At 35.4% G+C, this 8,289-nt stretch overlaps 1 pseudogene; it reads left to right on the forward strand.

Moving 5' to 3' along the window:
• The first annotated feature begins 266 nt into the window (after nt 1-266).
• LOC132272438 (1-aminocyclopropane-1-carboxylate oxidase homolog 11-like) lies at nt 267-1,858 on the forward strand (annotated as a pseudogene).
• Nucleotides 1,859-8,289: the final 6,431 nt, after the last annotated feature.

Below are 8,289 nucleotides of genomic sequence, written 5' to 3' on the forward strand. Positions count from 1 at the left end.
TTTCTTCCTTTTTTTGTCTCTATGGCAATAGTACCTTTTCCCTTTGCTTGGACCAAGGCACCGTTTCCCATCCTCACTTGAGAATTTGATGAAGAATCAATCTCCAAGAATATATTTTTTTCTCTGGTCATGTGGTTACTATACCCACTATCAAGAAACCACACATCATCCTTTTGTTCCGATGCTGCGTGACAATCATAAAACATGCTCGCTTCACCTTCTTGCTTTTCGGAAAAATTAGCTTGTTGATTTGTTTTCAACCGGCAATGTTTTTGAACATGTCCAGATTTCTTGCAATTGAAACATTGAGGTTTTCCCCAAAACCAGCAATCTTTGTCAACATGGCTACTTCTCTTGCAAATTCCACAATTTTGTTAAGTGGACTCTATATTTCCACTTCTCTCAAAATTATTTCTTCCTCTTCCTCTTGAATTTCTTCCTCTTCCTCTTCCGTGTCTTCCACCTCTAGAAGATTCACATTTGGATCGATCAAAATTTGATGGGTATTTTTCTTGATTTTTGGAACTAACATTGAGCTTGGATTGAAAAGCACTTTCAATTGTCTTTTCGGAGCGCCTACTCAACCTTTGCTCAAATGCTTTTATAGAACCCATCAATTCTTCAACACTTAAATTTTCAAGTTCTTTAGTCTCTTCAATGACAGCAACAATAAGGTCATATTTTTCCAACAAACTAATTAGAATTTTTTCAACAATTCTTTGATTAGAAATATTTTCCCCATAGGTCTTCGTTTGATTTCCCACCTCCATAAGTTTAGAAAAATAATCTTTCAACAACTCCATTTCTTTCATCTTCATATTTTCAAAATTTCTTCTCAAAAATTGGAGTTTTACAGTTCTTACCTTCGTACTAACTCTATACTCCTTCTCGAGGATATCCCATGCCTCCTTTGCTTTAGAAGCATTGATAATTCTAGGAAAGATTGTATCAACAACTCCTTGTTGAATCAAGCTTAAAGCTTTTACATCTTTCTTCTTATGATCTTTCAATTGTTGTCTTTGGGCTTTCGTCAAAGTTGTTGTATCCTCCGATTCATCGTACTCATCTTCAACATAATCCCATAAATCATATGGGAGAAAAATGGTCTTCATCTTCACATACCAAAAATCATAATTTTCCCCAAAAAAAAAAAAAAAAAAAGGGAGTTAGTTTTTATAAGAGTGTACCATTAACCTCGCAGAGAAGCAAATATTATAATATATACACAGAATGTGAGAAAATTGGGAAACAACCTCTTTGAGCTGTTGTCAGAGGCACTTGGGCTAAAACCAGGACATCTTGGATCCATGGAGTGTGCCAAAGGGTGCACCTTTGTGTGTCACTACTATCCACCATGCCCGGAGCCAGAACTGGCTTTGGGGGCTAGCAAGCCCGCCGACCCTGCATTCCTCACCGTTCTTCTTCAAGGCGTAATTGGCGCCCTCCAAGTACTTCATGACGATGTTCCACCCATTCATGGAGGACTAGTAGTAAACATTGGGGACTTCCTTCAGGTTCTCTCTAGATAGTACTACTATTGCATACACATTCTCAATCTTAGTTCTTTTCAAATTTTAATGATTATATTTTTAATCCTATCGCAGATCATATCAAACGACAAGTTTAAGAGTATTCAGCATAGAGTTCTTGCCCAACGCGCTGGACCAAGAATCTCTGTGGCATGCTTCTTCAATAGCTTTATTACGAAACCAGAAAGTTTTATGGACCGATTGAAGAGTTGACATCAGAAGAAAATCCACCTTTGTATAAAGAATTCCAGTTCAGTGAATATGTTGCCAGTTTCAAGTCCAAGAGGCTCTCTGATCGAAGGCATGGAGTTGACAATTTCAGGTTATGAAGGTTGCAGTTAACAGGAGAACAAATTCATAGAATCATGCCTACAGTTGATTTGTCAAGTACACTAAATTTGAAGTGATGAATATTTATGTTTGAATCATGCTAGTGTGTTTCTACGGGTCTGTTCAATAACACTTCTACTTCCTATTGTACTGTCAATTCCTAAAAACGTAAAGTAAAGGTACAAGTATCTGCTATCATGTGTAATTTAATTTAATCAATGTTACTCTTCAAACACACTTCTATGAATATGATCGAACTTAATTGTTGGGAAACATCTTTGTATCTTTGATTTTCAAGAAATACAGAAGTGGCAGTGTTGCGCGATTAGTGAAGGATCAGGCCTTAAGTGACTCCCTATGTTCTTAGTTCGATTCCTTTTTCCTCTAACCCCACTAACTCCTAACTCTCTAACCATTCCCAAGTAAAAATAAAAAATTTCACAAAATACCTTTTTTTTAGGCCCTACATGAAATCCACACTTTGACACGAGATTTTCTAATTAAAAGAAAAAATAAGTGGACTTTTCTCATGATCTCTTATTACTCAAATGTATTATTTTGAATGCACTGAAAACTTCACTTTATGCAGTAGTTGAGATCAAAATGAAGAAATTTGCAGTTCATTTGCAAAGTGAAATGCTCAAATTTTAGATGCAAATCCTTCAATCACTCTCACATGAACAAGGACAAGTTTGTATGTTATCAAATCATACTAGAGCCCATCTCCTCACTCAAATAGAATTGAATGATCCTCCAAATTACTAATATTAATCAATTTTAATTTTACAACTATTGAGATTAAAACGAAATGAAATGGTCCATACTAATATTTTGTTTATTGAGTTTAATTCTATTTGCAACAAAGTTCTACCTCCAAATGTTTGTTAGAGAAGAATGTATATTTGTTCCATAATTTAAGTTGCTTTTGATGGGGAATGGGGTTTCAAATCGTAAGCATGAAATCGAATCAAGGTTTGTGTAGAGTCAATTTGTCCTTTGAAAAATAGTGTATGAATGCATATATAGAGGTTATATATAAGGTGTAGAGATTCTCATCCTTGAAGACCAATCTGTTTGTGTAAAGAATCTTCGACCTTAAAGCTTTGAGATCCTTATTCCTCCTTGCAAATTCTTGCTCAGACAACCTTCTTTGCCCTAAGACATCACCAGTATAATCTATGGATGGAATCTCTAAATGTAAACTCGTGGAAGCTTTAGAGATAGAGAAAAAGAGTGAGAAGAAGAGTGTATTTGTCATGTAGTGAATGTGAATTCTCTCTAAATGTGATGCAAGACTTGTTCTATCTCTAGAGTTTATAACCGCTTATATAGATAAAACTTGTAACGACCTAAATCCGCCGATTCAAAACACTAACTTGGTCCTTACCCAAACCCGAGAACACACAAGGGTAAAATGGGCATTTCTAATCGAGTATGGAACATGAGATTTGGACCAATAGATAGCCAACTCAAAATGCTTCAATTTGGACTCAAGAATGACCCTATTTGGGTTTAAATGAGAAAGTTACAGTCGTTTCAAGTTTAGGTAGCAAAGTGGGGGTGAATAGTGCAATGCTTGAGCTTTGCACTCAATGCTTGAGCATTTTCTAGAGTGCTTGAGCTCTGAACTCAATGCTCGAGCATTGGCTCAAAAATGCTCAACCCTTGACCCTAATGCTCAAGCTCCCTCATTTTACGAGAATTTGATCACCGTAACATTAATAATGCTCGAGCATAGCACTACAATGCTTGAGCATAGCATTGCAATGCTTGAGCTTTGGTCAATGCTCGAGCACAATCATGAAATGCTCAAGCATTTATGCTCAATGCTCGAGCACTGCCCTGTAATGCTTGAGCTCTGGCCAAAAAAGTAAAGTTTTCAATATGAAGAAACTAAGATTTGGCAATCCAAACCCTAATTGGTCATAAGCCTATCCCAAATCACATATAGAGAAATGAATGAACCTTCATGTTACCAAAATCGCTAAATATTCAAAATGATATGTCATGCATTCAAAAGTTTCTTCCATTCATTCATATACAGAAAGAACAATGTCGGATTCATTACTTACATACCGAAAAATATAAATAAGTTCAAAAGAATAAGATTACAACGCCCTTGTAACGAATTACAAAATAATTACAAGTCCATGGACAAAGCTATATAAAAATTAACATTATTACAAGAGGGTCAAAAGTCCACAAGTCTGACACTATGCTTGTGGAGGTGCGTCCTCCATTATCTTCTTTCCGTGTCTTGAAAATGTTAAGTAAGGGGTGAGCACGACGGCTCAGTAGGAAATGCTTAAAACATGAACTTTGGACTACCTTGAGTCAAGTATCCAATGAAAAGGTAAAAATGAATTAGGGATCATGCAACGGAGAAAACATAGATTATAGGCAATGTCTTAACGACATCATATATACAACAAGATAATAAACGCTAATAACAATGTGTCATGCAATGCAATACCATCCCTACTCCAACCGAAACTCACGCCACTCACATTGAAAATCGCTAATCAAGTTTCCCGAGGCGAAATTGACTAACTATCCCTGGTCTCAAAACCGACGACCATTTGGGACCTAACTAGTTTAACCATATACGTCCTAAACTTGCACGTGCTCCCTTTAGGTTATGTTAGCACCGAACTCGTGACTTCCGGCCCTTTCTTTCTTAAAATCCATTTTGTAAAACTTCTTGAAATTCAATCCGTCTATGAACAATTGACACAACTCTTTTACCATGCTAATGCTATGAATGAATCATGCATCTTTATTAACTGAATGCACATACTATAACAAGGTTTACATTTACTAAAGCATTTAAACATACAACTATTAGGCATGTTAGAAATATACCATGGTTTACAATAATAACATAATTTGACATTTCATATTTAGTTAAGCATGCTCTTTACTCATACAAGAATTTAAGGCTCATATAAGCATTCCCAAGTTGACAATTTAACACATAGCATGGTAATTGAGCAATTAGACATTTAAAATACACAACCATTACATTAGAGCATGGTTTTACCCACTAAAAGCCTAACTAGGAATTTATAATCAAAATTCCTCAATCTTTAACATGCTTAATATGAAATCAACACAAGAAAACTCATAAAGAGGCAAAGAAAAGTGGGTTAGACACCCCTACCTTCAATGGAGCTCAAACCCTAAGTCCTTCAAAACCTGAAAATGCCTAAATGCCCCTAAGATTTATGTCAAAGTGCAGCTCTTGTCTAGTAGATCAACTTTCTCAACTAGTTTTAAGGTTGAATCTTACTCTAAATGGGTGAAATATAAGGATATATATATATATATATATGGGTTTGTATGTTGTAGAGAGAGAAAAACAAGAGAGATATACAGAGCGAGACGTGGCAAGATGGCAAAGATGATATAATTGAGGCCAAAATCATGTTTCTAGCACCTTCCTCACTCATTTGGTCAAAGTGGGTCCCACCTTACACAATAGGTTTACTGTAATGACCCGGTCATTTTCTTTCCTTTCCTTTCTTTTAGATTTTTACTGATATTTTTTTTTCCCGTTGATCTTTTCCTTTCTGAGTTCAGTTTCTCGTCACTTAGTGTCATCTTGAGTGCTCGGGGATGGTTTCCGAGACTCTTTTCTGTGGATTAATGACTTCCTCTGAGGACCGAGTCATTTTCACATTTTCACTTTTGTGACACTATTCACTTTTCGTCTTTTTCTCGGTTGTCACTTTGTTGGCATAACCTCACTTTTCGTGTTTGGATTTGATTCCATTTTTGCATGCATCCACGATATTTAAATTACATGCTATGTGTATTTTTACTTTTGTAGAAAAGCATACTAGTTGTGATCTTTCTTCCTTAGGGGTGTGGATGCACACTTCTTTGGAATTTTTCATAATTTGGGGTCATTTGTGTAATTACTATAAAGTAATTATTTTCCATCTTGGGGACCATTTTGTAATTTATTTTGGAAGATATTTTCAAAAAGGACCTTTTTGTAATTTTCAGAAAGTGTGACAAGTGTCACACTCTCATTGGTCCATTTGTTGACATTTGTGTGGAGACACTTTGATACCTTGGATGATGACATGTGGAGGGTAGAGATTCACTGATTTGCTGGCTAAGGATTGGTGCACTAGTTGGCTTGGATGGTTGACAAGTGTAGGCTTAAGATTAAGCCTAGGAAGGAGCCATTGATTTGTGACAAGTGTAGGCTCACAATTTAGTCTTGCAATTATTTTTGGGCTACTTTAGAATTATGTTGTTAAGGAGGATTTTTGTGCAATTGACCAAGACTTGTGTGTGTTGACCTTGGTGTAAAACCACATAGTGAGTGGAGGATTTCTATTTCCTCCACTCACATTCTTTCACACTTAATTTCTATCTCTTCCCTCTCCTGTAAAGAAAACCCTAGCCTCCATAGATGAAGCTTGAAACCTTTGGCCTTAACCTTGATTTTTGATGGCCTTCTACTCACCTTAGACCATGAAGCTTAGAACACTTTTTGTTCCCCTCATCCTCCTCTACATAACCCTTGAAGGAATTGCCATTTTGCGTTGATTTGCCGTGGATTCTAGAGAGACTCTTCTCTAGTGAGGTAGGGGTGTTATAATTTATTTTTTCCAAGTGATTTTACTTGCTCTTGTATGAAATATAAGTTGTATGCATGACTTTTGTTAATTTGAGAAATTAGAGATTTATCATAGCTTGCATATAACTCATTTTAGACTTGGTAAATGGCATAACCATGAGTTAATCTTTGATATATATTAATTTTAGATGACTTAAATGAGTTTTCAAATCTAGAGATTAAATGGATTTAATTTGATTTAAATTCTAGTAAATTATGTTTGGCTTGTATTCCATATTAGACTTGATATATGGTATGACCATGACTTAGTGCTTGATATATATTAATTTGAGATCATTTGAACAACTTTTGAAATCTAGAGATTTATTTGATTTAAATTAATTAAATTCTATTTGATGATATCTTGTTCACCTTGCACTTTTGATTTGATATATGTAAAGACCATGATATGTTGCTTAACATATATTAATTTGAGGTTATTTGAAATTGATTTGAAAACTAGAGAATTTAATTATCTTGTTTGATTAAATTCTATCTAATGGCTCCATGGATCTATTTGTGTTTTAGAAGTTGTTTCTATATTCAAATCATGGACTTGGACTTGTTGTGCATTCACTTGGTTGTGTTTTGAGCATTGGATAACATTGTTGTTATATTTATATTCATGAGAACATGTTTTCTCTATGGAATATATTGTTGCCTTGTGTAATGAATTACACACTTTGTATTAGACATTATATATGCTATCTTAGAATTTAAACTCTAAGGCATGGATTGTGTGGTTTCAACCTGCTTGTGCATGGAAGGTGGTTTCGTGCATTATATAAATTAGGTATAAGTTGTGAACTTATTTGGTTTATTTTGGAGTCTTGGGACTTTGTTACAAGTGATATGGCTAGAGTTTGGCTCAAGTGCGGGAGGTATGACTTCTCCCCAATTAAGATAACGAGCACTAGGGGTGGTATAACCCGCGGGTTAGTGCCCGGAATAACCATTGAGGTCTTGGCAGAATTCCGAGCTTAGATGTCCAAGTCTTCCACTATTTGGTTTCGCATTCAATTCCAAGTTGGCAATCATGTTTAATTGTGACTTGTGGTTTTGGTTATTGGCGATTTTGATGTTGTTAAGTACATCCGAGCCTTATGATTTTAATGAATCATTTTAAATTTCGATATTGTTAAGTACATCCGAGCTTTATGATTTTAATGAATCATTTTAAATTTCGATGTTGTTAAGTACATCCGAGCTTTATGATTTTAATAAATCATTGTAAATTTTGATGTTGTTAAGTACATCTATGCTATATTGTTCAAGTGCAACTTAGGAATGATCCTATAGATTCATTTGGAACATAAATGTTAGGTGGCATGACCCACTTTTGTCGTTTGTCGTATTTTAGATTTCAAGTTGATAACCTTGAGAATCTATATCTTGTTGCTTTGTATAGCATGTCCTCATGTTGTTTGAAATTGCATGAAGGGTGTGAATTATGCTAGAAATGAGCTAAGGTAGCTTAGGAAGCTCCCTGAGTCTCACATTCGACATAGACGTTAGGTGGCATGATCCTTTTGAACTGTTTCATGTTAGTCTAAAAATCTTTAAAGAAATCAAGTCTATGCATGCTCATTCTCTACGAGTAAACTTGTTTACTCACCCCGAAGTTACTGGGGGGCTGTTTCAGGTATGAAGACTTGGTGCGTGATGTTCATCATTGCTTGGATGATAGTTGACTTGAAGGCTTTAATTTTTGTAAAGGTTAGCTTGAAATGCCACTTGTAGCCTTAGTTGTCAAAATGTGTATATTTGATTCTATATATGTAATGTGTACATGAGTACACT

The sequence above is a fragment of the Cornus florida genome, unplaced genomic scaffold (genome assembly GCF_030987335.1).
Source record: "Cornus florida cultivar Cherokee Brave unplaced genomic scaffold, ASM3098733v1 CherokeeBrave_3.0.0_Hap2_Chr01, whole genome shotgun sequence".
Lineage (NCBI taxonomy): Eukaryota > Viridiplantae > Streptophyta > Magnoliopsida > Cornales > Cornaceae > Cornus > Cornus florida.